Source organism: Chrysemys picta, chromosome 5 (genome assembly GCF_011386835.1).
Source record: "Chrysemys picta bellii isolate R12L10 chromosome 5, ASM1138683v2, whole genome shotgun sequence".
NCBI lineage: Eukaryota > Metazoa > Chordata > Testudines > Emydidae > Chrysemys > Chrysemys picta.
The window spans coordinates 36,121,901-36,147,231 of NC_088795.1; the positions used below are offsets into that span (position 1 = coordinate 36,121,901).

General features: G+C 41.1%; 1 protein-coding gene across 3 annotated transcripts in view; it reads left to right on the top strand.

The window, feature by feature from the left end:
- ALPK1 (alpha kinase 1) overlaps window positions 1-25,331 on the top strand; it is an 86,341-nt gene that overhangs the window by 20,460 nt on the left and 40,550 nt on the right. The window lies entirely within an intron of this gene.

Consider the following 25,331-nt stretch of genomic DNA (forward strand, 5'->3'; position numbering starts at 1 on the left):
CCTGACATCACTGAGCCATTGAGCACTAAATCTCCAGTTCTCTTTCAGATTTCACTTAGTTCAGCTCGTGGGTGCAAAGTTTATACACTTTCAAAATGGCCATTATACTCCTGCAAAAGAATACTGGCTGCACCAGCAACCATGTTTGTATGGTGAACTGAGAGCAACTGGTGAAGCACAACCCCTGAAGTGTAATTAGTGTGCCTAAGAAAACAAGGGTTTGGATTTAGCTGCTTCAACTGCTTGAGTAAGGACTGAGTTTTCTTCCCAATACCATGTGCACTCATAATTGATAATATCTCTTTGAGAGATTTAATAAGATGGGTTGGCTTTGAGATGTAGGAAACTATTGTCTTAGCTGAGCATTAATAACAGGACTTATTCCTCAGTCACACTGATAAACAGACTCCGACTCAGCAGAAGTTAGAAAGGGGCAGGTTAAGATTGGTGTTACACCCAGAAGTGAAACTGTCCTGACTTTTCAATATTTATATTCTCAACCTTAATTTTGCATGAAGAAGGATTTTTGGCTAAGGGAGTGGGGCTGGGACTGTCCCATGGGTCCTTCATTGTAATTAGATTTGGGGGAGTTTCCCATGGGAAATTCCAGCTTTTGTGGGAAATATTTACTGCCATATATGGCATGGAGGAGATTTCTAAACAAATATATCATTTAAAAAAAAAAAGCTATCTGCAGTTGAGGCAATTTAAATATTCCCATGAAATAACTAAGCTGCTGTCTTAAAAGCAAATAATGAGAGACAGTGTAATTACTCTTTTCCTATTACATCACGATTGGCTGTGTCAGGGTTCCCTCCCCACTCTGAACTCTAGGGTACAGATGTGGGTACCTGAATGAAAGACCCCCTAAGCTTATTTCTACCAGCTTAGGTTAAAAACTCGCCAAGGCACAAATTCTCCCTTGTACCTTGGATTAGGAAACGCTGCCACCACCCAGAAATTAGACAAAACTCAGGGAAAGGACCACTTGGAGTTCCTACTCCCCCCAATATCCCCCCAAGCCCTACACCCCCTTTCCTTGAGAAAGGCTTGAGAATAAACAAGATGAGCACAGACCAACCTTGGGTTTTTTTTAGGACACTAAAAAAAACAATCAGATTCTTAAAAAAAAACAGAATTTTATTAGAAAGAAAAAAGGTAAAAGAAGCACCTCTGTAAAATTAGAATGGAAGATAATCTCACAGGGCAATCAGATTCAAAACACAGAGGATTTCCCTCTGGGCAAAACTTTAAAGTTACAAAAAGAAAAGCAGGAATACACCTCCCTCTCGGCACAGAGAAAATCACAAGCTAACATAAAAGTAAGCTAACGCATTCCCTTGCTAGTACTTACTAATTCTAATGGAGTTTGATTGATTGCTTTCTTGATCTGTCTTCAGCAAGCAAACAGAACAGACAGACAAAACAAAGCCTTTCTCCACCCTCACCCCCAGATTTGAAAGTATCTTGTCCCGTTATTGGTCCTTTTGGTCAGGTGCCAGCTAGGTTACCTGAGCTTCTTAACCCTTTACAGGTAAAAGGATTTTGTGCCTCTGGCCAGGAGGGATTTTATAGTACTGTATACAGGAAGGTTGTTACCCTTCCCTTTATATTTATGACAGGCTGCTATCTCCTTCTATATCTCACTGTTTACCAGGCACACACTGTAACTTTCTTTTCGTAAAACACCACTTGGAACTCAAGGAAAGATTTGTTTAATTAAATATTAGACAATACTATTTTACTTGGTGGCTTTTGAGAGTCTGTGGCTTTAGGTGTCGCTGTTTTCCTTGTGTAGCCCCTGTATTCATTTAAATTGTTTTTTAGGTATAAAAGTATTGCCATACCAGATCAGGCTAGTGGTCTGTTACAGTATCCTAACAATGGCCAGCTCCTGATGCTTCTCAAGAAGGTTCAAAAATCCCACAATGGAGTTTTCCTAGGATTACTGCCTATTGCCTGGCCCTTTGGCGTGACACAAGCACAGACTGCAACTTCTAGTCTTGACCCACACCTTGCAGCCAGGATCCTGACACTAACTCGTCTTCTCAAAAAGCAGCATAGTGCCTAAGCCTCCTCTCTCCAGGTGTCAGGTTCCCATTTGTGGATCACTAAGCTGATAATAGGCACTTTTCTGTCTCCTGGACTTGGGTGCCTACTTCTGAGAGATGGGAGGGGCTTAGCACACACGCCTCTGGTCAGCATCTCCCATTGGCTAGCTTAGATGGGAAGCTGCCTAGCATCCCGGCTTTTGTGGATGCCATTTATAGGCACCTATTTCTCCCCAGTCGTTGTCTATGGAGCCCAGGTTCCTAACTTGACCTTGTGGATCACAGTGTGGTTCCTGTGATTTTTCTAGGCATTTAAAAGTTAGGTGTTGTGTTGTCCCCTAAGTCCCTTGGGGATCCCACCCTTACTAATTTATAGCCAAGTATTATTATTTATTACTGTAAAAGGCCTAAACTTTCTCATCTTGCTCATATATGTGGTACCTCTTTGATTCAGGGAAGCTATTCCCATGAATAAGGTAAATAAGGTTTGGCCTTTAGATGGTCTGTTAAAAAATGCACACTGTGCAAGCAAGAATTTTTATAGGTTTTTCTTTCTAGCCAGAAACATTAAATAATTAGCATAAACTATCTTTTTTTTTTGTTTTGGCCTGGGAAGTTCTCCAGCATAAACTTTTGAACCACACAGAAGATAGGTACGTTTTTAAATATTCCTGAAATCAATTTACTTTCATGCAGAATAAGATGTAAATGCAATAAATTTGCTTCGTCTCTGGTGGAGAAAGAAATCGTAGATCACGTTAAATGATTTTAAAGAGCACTTAGACGTAAGGTTTTGTTTCCAAGTCTGTTTGATGAATAAAGAAATTGAATTAGACAACACTTGAACTTGATTATGTAAATTTAACATACTGATAGGGTTTAGGAAGAGTCTATCACTTTGGATAGGTTATTCCGTAATTTCTTACTTTCTGTTCTTGACTGTTCCTTTGGAGCAGCTGGTTCTGGCCACTGTCAGAAACAAGATACTAGCCTAGATGGATCACTAGTCTGGGCCAAGAGGGCAATTTCTATATTCGTCAGTTATTTAAATAAATTAACATTTGGGGTGAAATCCTGGCCCCATTGAAGCCAGCAGCAAAACTCCCATTGCCTTCAGTGGAGCCAGGATTTCACCTTGTGTCTTCTTCCTTTGTTTGATTCCCAAAGGGCTAACTTTCAGACCTGGCTATCTAAACTCTAAATGCAGAATTTACGGGCACAGTTGCTGTGTGGACAGAGTGGGTGTTTCCGTGCACAAATGAGTAACCGTGCATATACGCACTCATTTTGCAGGCACTATTTAGGTGACCACTTTGAATGTGTGTGTTAGTTTTCTGACCACTTTTAAAATAGCCATTAATTTATAGGTGGTCTGACCATTTGAGTACTAATTTAGAATAATTGACTGTAGTGACTCCTTTTACTCAAAATCCACCTTGTAAAATGCCCACACCAGATTTAAGTGTAGTGTATAAAGGGTAAATGTAAAGAGATGCCATTATTCTGCAAAGCTGATCTCTCACCACCAGGGGACAGAAATGAAACATTAAAGGGCTTAACATTATATGCCTTAAATATATAAAATAAAGACTACCTAGACTTTTGCAGAAAACCTATGAAAAATGTGATCAGTAGGTGAGCTTTTTCCCCCGGGGTTGGCTCTACTAACGTATTTCAGAGGCCAAGTACTCCTGCACTCCCTTTCACTCCCTCCAATCCTCAAAGACGCATGTCCTACATTATTCCCCTTCATATAGAACATCTGGGAGTAGGAGACTGAGAACACCTTAAATTTTTCTCCCCTTGAATCTGTAGAGCCTGTCCTACAAACACATATACATACTAACTTTACTTATATGAGAAGACCCATTAGCTTCTGTTAGGAGTACTCACCTGATTAAAGTTAGGCATGTGCTTGTGTTTGCAGGATCAAGCCCCTAGATAGCCACCCCAACCCACCGAGTGAGCTTATTTTAATGTCTTAAAAATAGAATTCCTTTTATTCAAGAATATTATTACTTTAATATTGGGTAGAAAACTAATATATAGTGTGATGGATTTCATTTCAAGTAGCTATTTACTATTTGTATAATACCATAGTCATCATGGTACTATATAAAAATTTGAACATACATCACCCTTTGGTTTTAAACTCCTTGACGTCATCCTTTGTTTGATTAGCCTTACAATTGCTTGAGTAATAACCCCAAATTAGAGGATTTTTCTGTGCCATTAGTTAAATTAACCATAAAGAGTAGAATACAGAATCATAACTGCCTCAGCACAGAGGCCTGGACTTGATGACTTTTTAAAGGTCCCATCCATCCATACACTTCTATAATTATTAGAGATAGACTAGGCCTATAGTCCCTTGCTAACAGTATCTTTGAGTACTGTTGCACTGCATCCTTTTCTTTAATAAGGGATTATTATTGTCTGTTTGGGAACCTTGTAGCTGAATTTCTTCAGTAACTTTCATTGCCATGAATTCCACAAGAATCCACTGAAGATGGGGTGATAACAGTGATGAGATAAAGAGTAACTGGGAGCTTTGGGGGCACAATAGCCAGACTTGTGAATATCTGTATACTGGTGGCTAGATAATACCAAGGAATCATAGACAGCCTACATCTGTGAATATAATGTACTATAAATTGAATTAAAATTTTCTTATCTTCTTACAAAAGAAGATACCCGCCCAAAATTATCTCGCTTTCTACTACTTGATCTAATTCTAGTCTGTATTGCTTTTGGTATAGGAAGTAATCTGAAAACAAATTGTATGCAACTTTACTGATTCCAGATGTATTTCCACATTAGTTGCTCGGGTATGTTCACATAGCCCTGTTCAGGCAGGTTAAGATATTACAGCCAGTAGGTGGCAATGTTGGGTTATGTTACCAGAGTTGTAGTGTAAATCAAGCCTTCGGTTTTTGTTCTTTTAAAAGACTTTTAGTGCTCGTTAAAGTCTTGTGAACACTTGATCCTGAAAACATTTACACACATGAGTAACTTTATGCACACGAGTAGTCCCATTGAGTTCAATGAGACTACTCGTGTGTGTTTGCAGGATCAGGGTCTAAAGTGCTGGGCAACCTTGGAGACTGAGGATGAGGTTTCCAAAGGCATATAGGGGAGTTAGTTGCCTAACTCTTCTTTGTCCTCTACAATGTCCTCCAAACTCCTCTGTGTATCCAAAGACAGAAGCAGCAACAAGAGCAAATATTATGCCATCTTCCCCTAGCATTGCCCTGCCGCTGTGCCTCAAACCTGATAGTGGGATAGCTATAATTTTTGGAGTGTATGAATTAGAATTTTGGAATTACAAGAGCTGTAAATCTCCCTTTTGAAATATTTTAAGTAAGTGTCTAGGGGTGATGATAGTGGACTGAAGATTGCTTAGAGATCACTGGGGAAGGCAGCAAAGCCCTAATAATAATTTACAGCCAGAACCTAGTACTGCATATCCCTTATTTATTTATTTTGCAGCATCCAAAGTGTGCTAGTAAGACTTGATCCCTGCCCCCAAAGAGCTTATGATCCAAATATCAGACAAGAGACACAGCTGATTCTAAATGGAAGAGGAAAGGGAAGTGGGGAGGAAGGAAGAAGAGATGCATAGGAAGGAGATGAATTTGCTGAAAGTTTTGAATCCCAATTCTAGGTGGAGCGAGTCTCCAGAACAACTCTAAAACCTGAAGTATTTGGGAGGCATTTCAATGCAAGAACAAAATGTGACTCTCTCTTTGTTTTACTTCCCTCTTCAGTCCTCCTGCCTTTACTGAGGGGATAGGATTCTTCCCTCTCACTTCTGCACTGCTTGGTGCCTGAATCAGTCTTCTTGAAGTTGTGTGCATGACTGACAAGGAGAGCTGTTTCTGGCAAGATGGGTTTTCCCCATCTCTCTCTCTCTCGCTCCCCCTGTCTTCTCTTGTTTTCTTTCTCTCCTGTGTTCTGCCTCCATTCCTGGTCCAGGCCTGTCTTGTTTCTCATCTGTCCTTCCCTCCCTGACTTCTCTTTTCTCTCATTTCCTTTTTGTCTTTTCCCCCTTTCTCCTCTTACTTGCCCTGTCTCCCTCACCTGCCATTCTCTGCTTCCTCTCACTGTCTCACCAGTTCTCCTAGCCGTGTCACCTTCCCCCCATCCTTACCCCCTCACTGTTCTCTTCCTTTTCACCTCCTCCAGCTCATCTCACCTCTCTTCCTTCTCACTTTCTGCTCTTCCTTTCTGATTCTCCTCTGTCCTCCCTCCCTAAAAAGAACAAAGCCTTACGTGACAAGTTCAATCACACAGGTCTGGGACAGCAAGACATTTGCAGGGAGGCTGTGAACTAGGGTATGAGCTGACCCTGCTACCATAGACTTGTACCCAGTAGTGAACTCTTCCCCAAACCTTTAATCTCTCCCCTGATTTGGCTACATTGTGGGAGCCGCTCAGGCATTCTGCTTCCCGCTTTGATGGAGAGGGAAGCCAACTACTATTCAGAGAACTACGGCAGTCAGCATCAGGAAGGGATCTGTAGTGGGGTTCTGCTACAGAAAAAGGGCCATAGCATTACTGTGACCTGGAGGCAGCAGTAGTTCCTTAGTCAGTCTTTAGCCTCTCTGTTGATACTGCCAGTAAGTCCCAATGGTGAGGGTGTTCTTTAAATAACAAATGTTAAATACATTATACATCACACATTTATCTAGAACACTCTGCCTCTTTCCACCTCATCAGAAGCTGAGATCTACAAATGCACAAGGCCTCCAAAAGCGGAGCAGTGTCCAATGAGTGCCATTTTACATGCTCAGTATTTGCTGCATAAGACAATTATTGTAACAGCAGAACCTTCCTGTGGAATTGAATAGAGAATGGTCGAGTTTTCTGTAGAGTTTTAAACCAACTGATAGAATTCTAGAGCAGAGCAGATTCTTCATTATGGTACACTTGTTGCAGCTCCATAGTAAATGATGAGTTGAGTTTTGCACTTAAAGCAAAGGTTCAGGTTAAATATGAAGAGTGGTATTGCCAGCCCAAAGTGTTCAAAATCATGAGTTAGGCCCCACAAAATTAGGAGACTGGTTTAAAATTCATGAGATTTTTAAGAAATAGTCAATTTAAAGGATTTTTTAAATTTGCCTTTTGATTGGGGCCTTTGTGGTTTACATTTTCAGACTTTTCTCAACAATCGTGAGGGTTAATAATTTAATTTTTCTTTTAAAATGAAAACTGAGATTCTCACATACTCAGTCAACTCCAGGAGCTGGAGCTCTAAAATAAACCCCAATTATCATGCATCTAGTGTTCAGATAAGAATTGGCAACACTGGAAGAATATATTGTATCCTCTCCAAAATTACAGCATTAGCTCTTTGGGCACAGAATGAATTTTCTAAGAATTTACAAGTAAATTGGTTGGTTAATGTTTGGGTTAATATTAATTTTAAATGGTCCTTTAAGAAAGGTACTTAATTGTTTTTTTGTTTTTTGTGTCCCAAATGATCTCATTTCAGGCATTGTCTGTCTGCACCAAAATTGGCAGAGAGGTGACTCTTGAGTAAATTTAGTACAATGGGTAGGGTTTTTTAAAAAAAAAATGTTTAGAATGAATAGTCCTCTTCCAATGTTCTTCATAAGTGAAGACTTATCTGAGCAACAATGTTCTTCAGAGAAACACCCCTCTTTCAAAATGGCTGCCATCACTCAGTGTTCTCAAAGGGACTGAAGCCACAGATTGCCCTTAGCAAAGATGGAGTCAGAACTCTCAGGAGTTCACCAGCTGATGCAGTTGCTGGAATAGCCTGGTTCCTGATACACATACCTTGTGGTGGAAAGACCACTGGCACCATTTATGCCAGCCCCTCTATCCCGATAGGCACGCTAACAATTTGGCCTAGAATGATCCAGACTCAATAGGAATTAAATGTTGAAAAATCATAGTCTAAATAGCACGGTATGTATTTTGGATAAACAATTGAGAAGACTATGTGTGAGTACAGGGTGTTTTACAGCCATGCCAGGGGAACAAATGTTAGTTAGCACAGTAAATTACCCTAGCCTAAATGACATCTGAGAATCTGCAGGTTTGATAAATGAGGAAAAGATTCCTCCTGCAGCTTCTCCTGATGCATCATCCTCCCATTCTTCCCTTTCTCGAGTGGATCACGGTTCTTGTTGAAACATTGTAAAATCAATTCCTGGTAAAGTAGCCGTGTAATATGATTGTAAATTAATCATAGCATAGAAGTGCAGAACCAGAAAGAAACAGATATGAGAATGCAGCAGGAGCATTATGCTCAGTCACTGGGAAAAGGGGGCAAGGAGGCACTTTCATGTGGCTCTTGCTAATTAGAGTGGCATTGACTGACTTTGGAGGAAGCCTCATGCAGCCCTCAGAATGGGAGAGGCTCACTGTGATGCAGAGTTTCGAGAGTAGCAAAGGGAAATGAATGAGGGAAGAGCCAAGATTTTAAAAATAATCTCATCATTAAAAGGAAGCCTAAATCATCGGATTGATCTATGGGAGAAATACTCGGAACTTGCCTTTTTGCAATCAGGCACCAAAACCGCTTGGAGCCTCGGATTGTGGGGTAGGGCATGTTTTTAAAGAGGAATTTCTAGTGGATTTAGTAGAGTTGGAAGGTAGAAATCACTAATATTACTTCTAGGGCAGCACTATTGTGTTTAGTAATTGTGCACCTAATTGCTTGTGTAATTGTGCTCCCTCACTCACCGCTATACAGAAAGGGAGCCCCTTGCATTTTCTCTGTAAAACATCAAATTAGTTGATCAAAAAAGCAGGTTTTATTGGTGGCTGGCCCCAATGGAACTATGCTGATTTACATCAACTGAGGATCTGGTCTACACAGTAAACATGAGTGAAGTTACACTCATGTACTCCAGTTGAGAATCGGACACAATGTTTTTAGGGAGATTGTGTATTCTGTGACTAAACGTGTATTAACTTAAGTTATAATTTTATGGAGGTTTCCATAAACTTAAGAGATCACTGATCATATATTTAAGGTTTTCTCCTTGTTTGTGCTTGAATTCTACTGACTAAAATATCAGAGACATTTTCATTTATACAGGATGAGGCAAATTAAATGAGTATCTTCTAAGAAGGGCTTCTAACAGGGTCACTGATCCCTTAATGGAATTGGACCCAGCTCTCCTGTTCTTATCCAGGTGTGCCCTAGTCTGGTGTAATGAGGAGAGTAGGGCTGCCCTTGGGGTTATAATTGAGAGACACCCCAAAGGCAAGAAGGACTTCATAACCCAGAGAAAGAATTCAGAACCCATTGTCCACGAAGGGGGAGAGGCCAGAGTCCTGAATAGAGAGAGCTCAGAGGAAGAGCAGAGCTGGGCTGAGAGCTTCAGGGTGAGAATGCTGCTCCTGAAGGAGGAAGCAGTGAAAATGCCATGGTTGAGCAGTGGTGCCAGATCAGGCTGGTGAAAGCAGAAGGCAAGAAAGCAGTCGGAGGATTACCTACAAACTTCCCAGACCAGAGAGCCATGGCCAGAGAGGGTGGAAGGCTGAGAATAGCAAAGGGCGATGGTTGCCGGCTCTCTGAGCCGGAGAACGGAAGCCAGAGAGGGCTGAAGGCTGGGAATGACAGAGGGCTGAGCCCGCTGATGTCTCCAGGCAAGAGCTGGGAAGGAAACAGAACAGAGAAGCACCTCAGCTAGAGGGGCTGGGGTGAGGCATAGTGAGGAGGCATACGGGGGAGCTGGAGCACAGTGAGAGACACAGGAGCTGTATTTGGTGTGGATGGACTTTTGGGACTTGAAAGAGTGAATGTACCGTTCAGACTGTGCTGGGGAAATCTGGATTATGGTTCTGGGACCTCTGGTAATAAATTAACTGTGAAAAGGGCTATTTATTGCATGGAGTTACTGAGGACTCCAGAAGAAAGGGGAAACTGAGGCAGGAGCATCTGTCAGCTATGGCCTGCCTTGAGGGTGACTCAGGAAGGGGCCATCTTATCACATATGGTGGATAATGCAGGCAGGATATCAGCCCCTGGGAAAAGGGCACTCCGGGAGAGGGAAATTGAGGAGGGGGTGGGGGGGCTGTATGTCTTTTAAGTTTATTCAGCGGTATTTATATGAGTTATCGCCTACTTCAAGGAGCTTCACTATTCATATGTGGTTTGGACCATTTTCCTTTCAGAATGACAGACTGTGAACATTTTGCACGTAGATCTCGATAGTCTTTATACCACCTCAGACTACAGTCTTGTCCGATATCGTGAGCTAAACAAAATAGGACCTGGTCAGTACTTGGCTGGGAGATGCCCAAGAGAATCCCTTTAAACTGTAGGAAGTGATATTGGTAATTCAGTAGAGTAGATGGTATTCTTTTCCCTAAGTGGGTACAGAATGTAAGGGGCTCTGGGCTACTGAAGGTTTCATCTTTCAAATGAGACATAAAATTTAAGACCTGACTATAACAGAAACCACTGAAGTCAGTGGATTATGACCCATCATGTGACAGGGTATTAACCTTTGTAACCCTACTGACTAGCTGTGATCATTAAAGATCCTATGGCACTCCTTGCAAGAGCCAGAGTATAAATCCTGGTGTCCTGGTCAGATTGCAATTTAAGAAATGTGTTTTGCCTAGCTAAATTCTATCTGCACCTTCAAATGGATATAGTATTCTTCTGTAGTTCCTGTTCTAAGGTGTCGTGCTGCTGTGTACAGCTGCTACGTTCCACCCCAAAGGTAGCTGCATTTCAAAGGCATATGAAGTGATCATTGTGTATAGTTTGTCTAGAAGTGGGTTACTTTGAATATCATACTGGGGTCCTTATTAATGAAAGGTGCTGGGTAAATGTAAGATATTGTTTTTGTCACTTAAAAAAATCCCTGTTTGGCTACTCTGAAGCAAATTAATTGTGTATAAAGATAAGTGTTTGCAGTATTTAAGGGCCTGAAGAAATTTCACTGACTTCGGTAGGCTTTGGTACAGGCCCCATAAATACCATGATTTTCTTTCTAATTTGATTGTATTGTGTCTTGCGAAGCTCACATAAGGTACCGTAGGCACTGTATTGTGTCAATGTATATTCTAGTCCACTACGCAAATTTTAAAGGGGCTAGGTGATGTGCATTAGTCATCTACCTATGTGAGATGCATCTTGCCCTAGAGTTTAATTATTTTTTTTTCCTTAATGGACATCTGTGGAATAGCCAGCAGAAGAGTAGTGCTGACCAGAAGTGCTTTACCTGGGGTGGCTGCTATGTGACGAAGCTTCCTGGGATGATGCAATATTGACAGTTTCACTCAGCAGCAGGCATTGATCATAAAGCTCTCTGGTGAATCAGTGAGGCACCTGCTGGACTCTTTTCTCTTGTTTTCAGCTGCCACCCTGAAAATAAGATAAACAAATATGCGCACGCACACACCCAAGACCTGATCTAAAACCCACTGTAGTAAATGGGAGTCTTTCTACTGATTTCAATTGGCTCTGGATCAGGTCCACAGAAAGGGATATAGGACAAGAAAGGAAAAAGAATGTGGATGAAGAAAATGCATAGGAATGAAATGGGTGTAAAAAGGAGAGAGGGAAGCAGGGGGTGGAATAGAGAAAGGGAGAGAAGCATGGTTCAAAAAACATTTCCAGTTTACAATAGTATCCCACATCACTTTCTGATTATATTGGTCACCTTCTAAATTGAGATGGCCATCAAAATTTGGTAAATTTTAGGTAGCCCACAGAAAAATGTGCTAAGGCAATCTCACCCAGAAGGCTGGTTCTCAGTTCATCTTTATATATTGTGAATTGTTGTTCCAACAGCCATGGCTTCTGAATAATTGCTTGCTGTTGAAAGTCCAGGTCAACATTTTACTTTAAACTTGTATGCTACAGTTATAGATTGGCCGTTAGAAGTAGTGACGGCAGCCTCGCATCTCATGTGCAGTGTGACCTTATTTGGGGGGAGAGAGGTTCTGTCCCTTCATAAAAATTCTTCATGATGAAAACATTAGGATTTCACAACACAGAGAGCACTGGTTTATGGATTTGTGCAAAGTCTCACAAGGGAACACTGTTCAATAGGCTTCAAAGTGATTCAGCCATGGCATAACTGCGGCTGTGGCCACATGTAATATAGCCTGTAGCTCTTTAAAGAGGATTAGCCTTAGATCAGGGGGAGCATTCATCACTGGATTTCATGTAAAGTAGAATATGCTAATGAAATGGAAATGTCTACAGCAAACATTGCATAATATCGTAGACCCTCAAAATTGAGCTTAGTGTCTTGATATCTCCACTGGAAGTCCAATTTCTTCCTCTCATTATTTCTGGGGGAAAAAGTAAAATATGTGATGTTACAAAAACATTTCTTTTTAGTAAATTAAGGTTCATTTTGTTACCTGATTAGCTCACCAAAGTTCAAACAGCAGTAGCAAATATCGTAAGGTAACTTTATGAATAATATTGACAATTTTAATGTACAGCATTCCCAGGAGAAACCCCCTCCCACACACACACACAAATTTTAATCTATTTATTTTGGTCATATACATATGAAGTTTGATCCTGAATTCTTTGTGTTTCTGTACCTCCCATTGGTATGCAGGAAATTCAGGATCAGTTCTGAAGATGCAAAATAATTGTCATATATATCTACTCTACTGCATCTTATAAGCCATTTCCTCCCTTCTGCCTGTATATGAACCTCAATGCACAGTTTTGTAAAGTGCTGTGGGTTTGAGTCCGCTCTCACATATTCCAGCTTTATACCAATGTAACTCCACTGACATCATCTGAGTTGTTCTGGATTTAATCGGTGTTACTGACAGTAAAATCGGGCACTATGTTTCTATTCTACTTCTCCCTGCGGAGCATTTTGTGAATAGTTGGTAAAAAGACCCCATAAAAAATAAAGCCCAAGAGTTTCAAAAATTGCTAGTGATTCTGGTTGTCCAGCTGTAGATGCTTTAAAGAGATCTGTTCTTAGAAAGTGCTGAGCACCTGCCTTCTGAAAATTAGACCCTTTTGTGTTGTCTCAAGTTGGGCACCCAAAAATCACTAGTTTCAGAGTAGCAGCCGTGTTAGTCTGTATCCGCAAAAAGAACAGGAGTACTTGTGGCACCTTAGAGACTAACAGATTTATTAGAGCATAAGCTTTCGTGGACTACAGCCCAGCATCCGAAGAAGTGGGCTGTAGTCCACGAAAGCTTATGCTCTAATAAATCTGTTAGTCTCTAAGGTGCCACAAGTACTCCTGTTCTTTTTGCGGATACAGACTAACACGGCTGCTACTCTGAAACCTGTCATTATGCAAGGCACTGCATTTAGCCGTATGGAGTGGAAATCCATCAAAAATCACTAGTTACTTTTGAAATTCTTGGCCAAATTGTTTTTTTTTTGTTTTTTTTAAGGGAACCCATTCCTGTAGTAGAAAATAGTATATATTTTAAATATGTCAAACATTTTAATCTGATTTAATGCATATTATTTTTTAATGTATTTGTAAGTTTCACACCATATATTTGATCATGATGGGAAGCAGGCAAAGAGATGGGAAGCCTTGGAACCCTTACACATGCAGGTAGTCTGTATTTACATGAGTAATCCCCTCGAAATCAACTTGACTACTCACATGAGTAAGCATGGGCTCACGTGAGTTTGAGTTGATCAGGCCCATGGTTTTGTATATACAGCCAGGGGTTTTTTCCATACCCGTGCAACACATCTGGTCAAATATTTGGTATAAATATAGAGAAAGATGCATAATAGACCTCTATGGGGTCATTTAGGTTTTGCACATTTACACATGAAGATGTGAAGTGCTCTATAGGCTTCATCTCAATTTGCTGGGAAATAAAAGTCCTAGGAAAGGCTTTGAGCAGAGGGTTCCTCTGGCTTGATTACCAAAGCGTGAGCTTTCATTAGTTACTAGCATTTCGCTCCGCTCAGCTCAGTAGCTTAGGATTTTGTTTTTTGTTGGTTGGTTGTTTTGGGGGGGGAGGGTGTTTTATTTTTTATATTGCAGTTTTGAAGGGTTTGTCTCTGTAGACACGGAGGGCTGGTGATACATATTCATGAAAGAGAAGTCTTTCCAGCCACTGTTAACGGTGACAAAGACTTAGCTGTTTCACACAGCAAGCTGACTGGAATTGTGTGTGGGGGGCTGCATGACCAGATTAGTGCAAACAGCAAGCTTATTTCTCAAGTCGTTAGGCCTCGCCTTCCTAACAATTTCCCCAATTGTCATTTGTGACAAGGCTGTCATTAGGTGATGGCTTCTTTTGGCCATTTTCAGATAAAGATAATTTCCTTAACTTCCATTTTATTTGACAACAAGTAGTTTGGAACAGAAAGGAAGTGCTTCAGTAGTTTATGGATTAGGGGTTTGTCACTTCAAAGGCATCTTTGATCTAAAAATATGTGCTGTACCAAATTCATTGTCTTTTTTTTAAAGATCTTTTAAATTTATTGATCTGTCTCTCCGTTATTCCCTCTTTTGCATCCAATAATGGTGTGTGAAATGGTAGTTTTGGGAGAGGGGGGGGAGAGCCAGAATTGGCACTTTTAAAGCCACTACAAGAGCAAAACAACAGGTGCTTTTGTACACCAAGTCTGGACACTATTACAATTCTGCATTTAGCCAAAGATCCCTTCTGCTGTTATCACCCTGTGTTATATTAGAGGTATCAATTGGGAGTGGAGGAGGTAAAAAGTTGGGACTTTGGCACTCTTCTTAGGGAAGTAATGGAAATATTTATAAACGTGTGTTTCATGAGGAACAGCTTACAGTACACATTTCACATCCACCAATCAGCCGCTTTTATCAAGCAACAAGAACAAATGGCCTATGAATGTGGAGTGACTATAGAGCAGTGTACTGCACAGTCTGTTGAAAATAGACATCTGAGACACAGAGGATAGTCCAATAGGAGCAGTAGAGCCCTTCAAAAATGACTCAGGTTGGGTTTGTTTGCTTGTTTGTTTTAACATTTCTGGTTAATAATTAAACAAAGTTTGAACAGTTTAGGGATCAGTTTCTGCCCCAGAATTCCCTTCTCCTACATCCCCTAGTACATAAAGGGGCCAATTGCTCTACAGTTTTGGTTTACAGCTTAAGGTGACAATTTTATGTTCTCCAGGATAATGCTGCTCATGCAAATATTCTTGCAGGCAGCCTTTTTTGGTTCCTATGAACAATGCAAGTGACTGTGTAAAAGAGTGAAAGAAATTAGTGCAAGTTGTGAAGTGTCTTTATACCATAGTGAAATTGTGCATATATGGCCAAATTCAGGAAAGAACTGCTACTGAGGAAAATACTTAAGCACATGCTTAAAGTTAAGCATCTCCCATTACATTCAGTGAAAGTTGTGGTGCTCAGTATTTCTGAGTCAGTCCCTTCTTCCCTTATGTATCTTGTTTTGTGGATAATAGCTATGGGTGAATTAACTGAAAAGGGAATATTTACATGCAACTGCAAGAAGGACAAGTCTTACATAGACATGGAGAATTGAGGGTGATTATTTTAAATCCCCACCTATCTTAAAAATGCTAACTCTCAAGGGAAATGTTTAATGAGGATACATTCTGGAGAGCAATGAAATCTAAATTTTTTACTGACCACTTTTTTTTTTTAAGACCTAAAACAAAGTGCTATGTGAAACTTCACCTGCTAGACAGAAGTTTTCTTTCTTGGGTGCTTATTACTGTGGTGATGTCTGGTTTTCTCAAATAGAATTATAGAACTGGAAGGGACTTCAAGAGGTCATCTAGTCCAGTCCCTTGCACTCATAATCCGGATCAAAGTTTTATGTAAATGTCTATTGTTTTTAAATTTTATGAATGTTCCCTAAAATTCAAAAGAATAATCTCAAATGCTTCATTCTGAATAGATCATTTCCCTTAAAGACTTTATTCCCTTAAAAGCTAAAACAGTTTTGAAATAAATCACTTGAGGCTTTTCTTGTTTTACTAATAAAGAACATTCTTGAACTTTTACTCAGTATCCGTGCCACACTGAAAAATATCTGAAGTTTTCTGAAGAACCATATGAAGGATCCTTAAATGTCCAGTGGCTATATTTACAATCCATCTCCAAAGCACTATTTTTCAATAATGGCCAAGGTAGATAACAGGGATTCTGTCTCCAATCTTATTACATTAGTCACTTGAACACTTTTTCTCAGCAGTCTATATGGCTCACCAAAAAAGGTGAAAAGTCCAGATCTGAATTAAGGATGTTTGGATCCAGTTTCTGATTCACCCCATTACAGAGCTAGGAAGCAGCCATTGAGTTTGGCTCCAGATCTGCAGCTAAGCTTTCCCAAAGCATGGGTAAGTGGAGTTAGATGAAGTGCCTTGTTTTGGGCCCATCTCTGCTTATAAGCAAGCATTAGACCAAATTCTGCTTTCCATTACACCAGAGCAAATCTATCTCAATAATGATATTACTCTAGGTTTACACTGGTTTAACTGAGGGGCAGAATTTGTTCTATTTTAAAGTGATATCTAATCTATCCACATTAGCTTTTTCTGTAACGCTTATCTCTGTAGAGCCTAATAACAATCCCCTCACTGCTGTGGGCTGTTCCTGATCCCATTTCTAAACACAAGCACTTCTGCTTCAGTTTTGACTGGGGGTGGCTGTGCAGAGGGCGGCTTTCTTTTCCCCCCTTCTCTCCTTTTGCCTGTTAATTGGCTGAGACCACCAGAATTTGGAGGACACAGATGTCACTGATAGTTTGCCTAGGGAGCACATTCATGCCCATCTGTTGCAGTCTAGAAGGCTGTTCGTATATCCACAAGGCCTTCATTTAATTCTTGTCAGAAAGTAATGTAAATCCAGTTTACCTCAGAGGTCACAGCCGAGATTTATGCCAATGAGCCCCCTGCAATTTACACACACTGTAGTTGTATAGGATGAAAAGAAAGCCTTTCATGTTTGTGCATATTAACAAGAAAGCTTGCCTTTGGAGAGGCTTTTTTGATTGAGGTTCTTCCTTATTTTAATACAGCCAATGCCAGTTGGTATACCCAGCTTTACAAAAAGAAAACATCTAATCTTTAAACCAGAGAAGTAAAAAAATAAAAAGCCCCTAGCAAATAGCTTTGCCATGTCTCTTTCATTATCTCTGACAAAGCAAAGCTTCCATGCACCAGAAAAAAATAATACTCTAGTGAAACACAAGTGATTGTCAGAATATTCAGAAACTGAACTTGCCTGCTGCTGGGGATGATAGTAATACTGATCAGCTGAAATGCTCACTGGTGATATATATATATTTTTTAAGTCTTTGGTTGCTAGCGTGTTGATTATTCCACATGTAGAAAAATTCTAGGACATGAGACCAAATCCTCAGCTGCTGTAAATCGGCATAGCTCCATTGAAATTAATGGAGCAACACCATTTACATGAACTAGGGATTTGGCCCCAAAGTGTTGTGTGACAAGTGCATAAATGCACAGAACTAGTAGTATGCATTTTCTACTTTTTTTTTTTTTTAATAATCTCATCTTATTAAATTGGCTTTTAAATAGGAACTGGGAGACAGACAATGCATATAAACGTGGCCCTGACCATTTGGATCTGGAAAGAAAAACAGACTGCTGTGGAAATAAAAACACTTCTAAATTTCACAGGTGTGGGGCCTAGTCCTGCTCCTGATGGAAGTCAATAGGAGTGTTGCTAGTTCCTTCTAAAGGGGACTGGATGAGGCTCTTTAGATTTAATGGATGCAGGTATGCAGCTAGAGTAGCTTTACAGTAGCTCCAGAGGGTCATGATTTCACTACTGCTCCTATTTAATCAAGGGACTTGGAGCCAGATCCTCATCTGGTGTAAATCAGTGCAGCTCCATTGACCGCAATGAAGCTACATGCAGCTATGCCAAGTTATACCAGCTGAGGATCTGACCTATCATCTGTTGTCAGATGTAATCTTCACAATGGGCAGTTTTATATATTCAGTTAATTATTTGGTTAGAACAAGAGAAATGATTTCTGCTGGCATCACAGAAGGGTTCCTTAGCTCAACATGCATCAGAATTGCCAAGCCGCACATGGCATTGGCACAAGGGAATGTGCAAAGGAAGGAAAGAATCTTTCAACTTTGTTGAATTAGAAGGGAGAGAAAAGTTAATAGGTTGCATTCTACTAAATGGAATTTACATTTAATTTTAATGGAAATATATTAAAAATAACTGTTTTCATATAAAAATAAAGGATCAGATTTTTTTTTAAAGTTGTTCACGTGGTTGAGAAAAAATATCACCTAGATCATGAATATACGGGGAAGAAATATGAGAATGTTTTGCTACAGTGAGATGTGTCAGGGTGTCTAAGCCAGTCACAGAGGGCCTGATTTTTAGAGAAGCTGAGTACATCTAACTCCAGTTAAATCATTGAAAGTTGAGGGTGCACCTTTTATGTATATCAGTTTTAGACTAATGCAGCCCCACTGACTTCCTTGGAGTTACTCCTAGAATCAGGCCCTAAGTCTGCTTGGTGTAGACAAGGCCTCTCTTCCTGCTCTCTGCAATGTGTCTCAGCAGTGGATTTTGCTTTGGGGAAACGCTTTTTGATGTGATTGACATGAAGATCAGTATCATGTACTCTATGGCATTTAAACCCAGCTTGAATCTTCCATCAGTAAGGGGGAGGGGAGGGGAGGGGAGAGGAGAAGCAGGCACAGCTGACTTAAAAATTAAAACAGTGTTTGATTTCTGAGTTTCAGTGTAGCACTTAAAATAATTAAAATGTTTATTTGAAAGTCAAAACAGTCCCAGTCATAAATAACTACCCCATTTCTCAATTGACTGTGCTGCGTCCCAACTGAAATGCCCCTGGGATGAGGTTTAGTTGCTCCCTGTTGGGATTAATCCATAAATGCAGCCTCTACATGGAAATCATCAGGTCTTTGCTTCCCCTTCATTGGTCTCCCTGGAATTGTAGCATGGCCTCAATAAGATCAAAATTAGGATAATATATTTTCAGAGACAAAAGGCTGAGAAACTCTAATTGGGATTTCAGGACCGTAACACTGTGAACATTTCCTAAACATTGTTCACAGCTTCTCGAATGATTATTATATTTGCTCCGTTTTTGGAGTGTCTGTTGATTGCTTTTCAAAAATGGCTTCAAAACTGATTGCAGTCCAGTTAGGCGAAGCCCCACATTTCCTCCTACCCACAATATAACTTAAAATTCCTTTCTTTTGGCAGATTTTGTGATGTTCTAGCTCAGGGGTTCTGAAACTTTTTCACAGTGCGGTCCACCCCTTGCTAAAGAGATCATCTCATGGTGCCCTCCTTCCCTCCCCCCGCCTCCTACTGTCATTCCCATTGGGTGGCAACTACAACAAGTACTCCTGTTCTTTTTTTAGGTATTTTCTGGTGTTTTTAATACAATAAAGGTTTTGTCCTCTTTGGGAAAAAATTAATTATGCTGTCTTCTTTTGCTGTTCAATTCATCTCCTTCTCCATATTCTTTATTCGCCTACCCCCAGCTTTCCCTGGGACCTGATTGTCTTTTCCTCTTGCATGTTTCCCTGCTGTCAGATCTTCCTTTCTTCGGCACATGTTGTGCAACCCCCCCCCCCCCCCGAGTCCCTTCTCCTCTGCTCCTTGGCTACATTGCTTTTCTGCCTAATCACTTTCTTCTCTATTTTCTTGCCAGTGTTAACCCAGCATTCTGATGCCCTTTCCTCCCTGCAGTTTGCCCCCCTGAAAATGCTGCTGAGCCACTTGGTAGCTTCTCCCCTGGGCGTTCTTATTGGAGGCTCTTAACTCTGTTCCCAGATGTTGCTGCTGCTCGCAGCTGACAGCTCCAGTCCACCCAATGGCTCCAGCCTCTGGGATTGGCTTCTGTTTCTCCTCCTCCTAGGTAGCGATGGACGAGGCCATAGTGCTGGCTCCTCCTTTTTGTGTTCAGCTGCTTCCAGGATCTTGGAGGAGAAGCCAGCACCTTTTGACCTGCCAGCTTTCTCTGCAATCTGCAGGCAGTCTAGGAACCATAGTTATAGAGCTGCTGGTCTAACTCTTGGGACCCTGATATAGGGACCAATCCTGAAATATTGAAGCCAATGGAAACTTTGCAACTGACTTCAAGGTGGTGCAGGACCAAGCCAGGAAAGAGGCCTATGTTTATAAAAATTAATAAATGCAATTGAAAAGTTATACACCAGTGAAATGTACATTCATAATCCTATTGGAGTCTCTCAGTTGTTATGCTTTGGTGCCCTAAGACCCCTTCCATCTGCTCATGATAATGTTTGGTCATGTACTCGACTTTAGGGTGTTGTATACGTAACGTGCAAGCTAGGAGTCCCTTTTTATTGGAGATGAAGAAGTATTTAGCATTCTAATACTATTAGTATTTATTTTATTTTTTATTAAGCTATGTAAGAAATGGCAAAAGAGAGCACCAGAATGAACACATGGCTGCTTTCAACCCAGGGACCCTTCTGTCATTCATCAACACATGGAAGCTCATGATATACAACAAATCATACAAATATTTCATTATTGTACAGCACGTATATGTACATGTAGACTCACTTTGCAGTGGCATCCACCAAAGAAATGCCTTTCTTTCTAACTACTATGCCACTCCTTCTTGCTGGCAATGTATGACAAGCCCAGATTATTGGCTAACAATCTATACGGACTATATTTTGCATGGGACAGAGGAGGAATAAAAAATATTCTGATGCTATAGTTAGCATTCCTGCACAACAGCAAGTGGGAAATGTGAAGAAAAATGGATTGGCTTTCATTATCCTGGGAACCGTCTACCTGTTGCCCAGGCACAACTGAAGAGTGTACTTTGATTAGCCAAATTGTTTCCCAATAAAAGTTTTAGGACTTGTGATCAAAATCTACACTGTGGTGCTCAATAACGTGAAGAGAACGTATTCTTCCTGACTACACTGTCCAGTTACTATAGAGGTGTAGATCTTTTATGGGAAACTATTTCTGAAGTGGCTAAGTAGGGAGTTTGAATTTTTTTTAAACCCATCGTTCACCTTGGGGGCAACTTGGAAGTGGACACCCTGGAAGAGGTGATTGAATTCCAAGGGGAAAAAGTGTTTTCTTGTATATTTGTGGTCAGTAGACAAAAATGTCCTCAAAACTACTGAAAATCACAGTGTGAGCTGGGAAAACTATATACATGTTTCTAAAGTCTCACTTAAAGAATAATGGGCCAGATTCCGGGGTCCAGCTGCAATGTACGCAGCACACTTCAGACTGTTTGCAAAGCTCCGTTTGATTCCCCTGTTCCTTGAGCACTGTGTTTAAGGCCAGCTCCGTGTTCTTTCTTGCTCTAGTGCATTTTTAGCACAGATTTTTTTTTTCTGTGAGTATTTATCTGATGATGTGGCCCAAAACATTTCTCCTCCAACCAGCTGCTAATGCATGCTATTTCCAGAGTTGGTGGGGGTCTCTCTCTCTTTCTCTTTTCCATATACACATATTCTGTGGTGAGAGAGAGAGTGTAAACTAATACATGTATGTATGGTAATAAAGTGCTTCCCAGAAAAGCAAGTTTTTTTTTTAAAGAAATCTGTTTACATGCAGGAATAGAGCTAGGGCCATATGGCAGGGATGATTCGTCTTAACCTGAGATGTACTCATGGGACTGTCACATGCACCCCTTCACAAACAGGATTGTTTAGTCAGATAAATCAATTGGATGTCAGTGTGCCTAATGGTAAATGTAGCTCTGGTGTTTTATAGTAGCTTGAGTTGAGAGCTTCTTTTTTTCTTCTTTGATTGAAAGGTAGCCTGTAACTGGATCAATTTCTTTAGCCCTAATGGGATAAGGAGGAGAGTGCTTTGATATTATAAGGATGTGCTTTTCCAGCAATGCTACCAGGTTTAGCAAACTGAAGTTCTCACTACTTATCCCTGTACAAAAGATGCTTAGGAAAAGGGATCTCTGTGAAGCGAAGTTGTGATGAGCCTTTTCCAGTGATCTTGACAAACAATTTGGCCTACAATTTCACTTGTCCTTTAGATTTGAATCTTTTTTTGGAGGGGGGGAAGAAGAGAGGGTAGGTTTTAACCTTAGGATGATTGATGTTTGTTTGTTTTTAAGTTATCAATAGCTAAATTAGGGTTTAAACATGACTAGCTGACATGATGCTGAACAGGGTTTGTGCCTTATCTATGCTGGATGTACTGTTGTGGTCAGTATTCTATAAGTTAATTGGAGTCTTCACCATAATGTTTTGCAGTGAAGACCAGGCTTCCAAGCTAGACTATGTCATTTAGTGTAGCCCTGTGTTGAGGGGTGATGCAGACCCTAGAGGGACCACAGTCTCAGGGAGCATTAGAGCTCCCTCTTTCATTGTCCCCAAAGAGCAGCCAGCAGGCCCTCTGTCTGGGGAGTTAAGGAGACCACATGACCAGAAAGTAGTTCCTTGCCATTCCCCCATCCTCTGCTGGCGGTGGAGCTCTGCTGACTGTTCTGCATGCTTGGGAGAATGCAAAGCACTGGATCAGGCCCATTTCTATTGCTACCATCCCTGATGAACACCAGGGAGAAGACAGCACTAGTGGAGTGGGGCAATCTTCTATAGACTTGCTGTGAAAAACCCATCCCTGTTCAGGGACAGCCACCACATTTGTGAGCATCCCAGCCTCCACTGACTCACTTTCAAGCATTAACTGTTACAATGAATTTATTGAAGTCGTAATTCCTTCCAGTGGGTTCATGTGAAGTGAACAAAACTCCTGTTAACATAAAGAAGACTGGTGACAGGAGACTGTTCTAGAGGTATAGGACTTAAAACTGAGAATCTGCCACCTGTTTCTGTCCTGAACTGTAACTGCAAAAAGAACATGCTTCATAAATCAATGAAACCCTGAGTAACGTGGGAGTGATTTATAGGCTTGTGCTTGTTTTTTGCAGCATTTAAGTGCCTTCACCACAAGACCATCCCTTCTCTTCCTGTAATCCTTTTCCTCATTCACTACTCATCTTCCAGCTTCTGCAACAAATGCAGATAAAAGATTTCACAGGCAACTTTATTCTGGCATTTTCTGACTTTTGAGTGCTTGACTTTGCAACCTTAATAATGTTTAATTCACATAGTTTATTGTGTGTAAATTCCAAACTGAAACCCCCCTCAGAAATTCCATCAGGTGGCATGATATTGACACCCACATGGGTCATCAGCAGAACTGGAACCTTTAGAGCCATTACACTAACCTCTGCCAGTGGAGCTAAGGGAATAAATGATAGCGGTAGCAGGTTGTCATCCTGTATGTGGACCAGTGTTGGCGCGGGATGAGAGAGTTTGCCAGGGTTTCACGAATATTTGCTGACCGCTGAGGAGTGGGGAGACTCAGAGATCTTGGGTTCCATTCTAGGCTCTGTAGGGGAGTGTGCTCCAGTGGGCACAGACTTTTCTGCTCTGACCCCCAAAATGTGATCATTTCTGCCCCATCTTTTCCAATGTGACCCTGCCCTAATCCTGTCTCTTCCTCACCCCTTGCTCCTTGTCCCAATCCCATTGTCCTCACCTAGCCAGTCCCAGCTTCCACTCCTCAGGGTTTTCATACCAGTCCCAGTCTGCTTGCCCAGAAAGTCCTAGGTCTATCACTGTAGCCTATAGGTATAGGTATGTGCTAGGGGAAGCCTGGCATAAGGCCCCAAAACCCTTGGCATAAGTAGCTAACCAAGAGTAAGCTAGATCATAAGAATCACAAGATAAAACGCTGTAATAACTAAACTGCTGATAGGTAAGCACAATATGGGATTCTTTTTTAGGATATTTTTAGTTAAGGACATCTGCTGATGTCTGGTCACAAGAATGCCATGGTAAACTAATTGACACACATGCAAATAAGCATGTGGGGAAAGGATTAGTAACCTTTCGGAAACGGGTACCCCAACATAGCACCTAAATAAGCTATAAATAAGGAAAAGAGGCTGAAACCCCTACTGAATATGCATTAGGCATAGTGGTATCAGCATAACACATTATGAAAGTTGTATCCCAGCCTGTGTGCTTTGAGAGGGAGAGACGTAGCTCTTGGGAGATGCCAGGATGATGACCACTGGTGATGGTGAGGAAGAAGATGACTAACACTTCAGATTGTTTTGCAAGGGATGGCGATAAGTATATGGATGCTCCACTCATTTTATCCTTTTCTGCCTGCTTTGCTGGGTTGGAGTGTTTGTGAATTTGCTAACTGTATTAATAAAACTGTTATAAACCAGAGTGTGCATGTTACATTAGGACCTCTCAATGTGCATGGTTGCAACAGTAGTTCTGATAATACTGGGCCTGATTTTGATACAAGAACCTACCAAACTTCAGAGTGCTAATTAGGGAAACTAAATTAGTAATATAATCAGCATACAATTAATGGATCAGGCAACATCGCTTTGGTCTTCCCATCCCTGTCTTCACCTTCTCCTTATCCAGCCATTTCCAGTGACCCCATCTTTTTGACCCAGTCTCATTGACCAGCAAGTCCCAGTACCTTTCCTTCTAGCTCATCCAATCTGTCTCCCTCCCACAATCTGTCCTCCAGTTCCCCCTTCCCCATGTTTTCCAGTCTCAATTTTCCTTCCCAGGCTCCTTGTCCAGTCTCAGTGTTTGCCCCCCAGCTCTTTGTCCCAGTTTCTACCCAGGTTCCTTATGCCAATCTATCCCTCACTCCCCTTGCAGGTCCAGCTCTTGTCCCCTCTGCATTTGAATCAAGCAGCTTTGTCTTCCAAACTGCCTGGGCCTAACGGGGGTCATTGACAGGCTTTCTGTTCTCATTTTCAGAACCATGACCTGAACCTGGACTCAGCCCAGCCAGCAGCAGCCCTGAGATGCAATGCAGGGAAAGCCCTGCTCAGTCTTGAGTTGGAGCAGGCCCGGTGCAATTGTAGGGTGACCAGATGTCCCGATTTTATAGGGACAGTCCCGATTTTGGGGGCTTTTTCTTATATAGGCACCTATTATTCCCCACCCCCTGTCTCGATTTTTCACACTTGCTCTCTGGTCACCCTATGCAATTGGTATCTTTGGGGAATTTTACTGCTAAAATCAAAGTCTCTTCTGAGCAGGAGTCAACTTCAATTTTTCCAAGGCTTATAACTTGGCCAAAGTTTGGAATATTTTCACAGGGTCATCAAAAGGCTCATCCCTGACACAAAGGCCACCCTATGCCAAACTTCAAGTCCCTGCTCCAAAATGGGGAGCACTAGAAGTTCTCAAAGTGAAGGTCACCAAAATTTAACAGGGGCAAAACAATATATCTTTCTCTAATCTGATTCTTGGAAACCATTTCAGCTGAAATTTTTCTAAAAAAGTCCAGTCTGAGG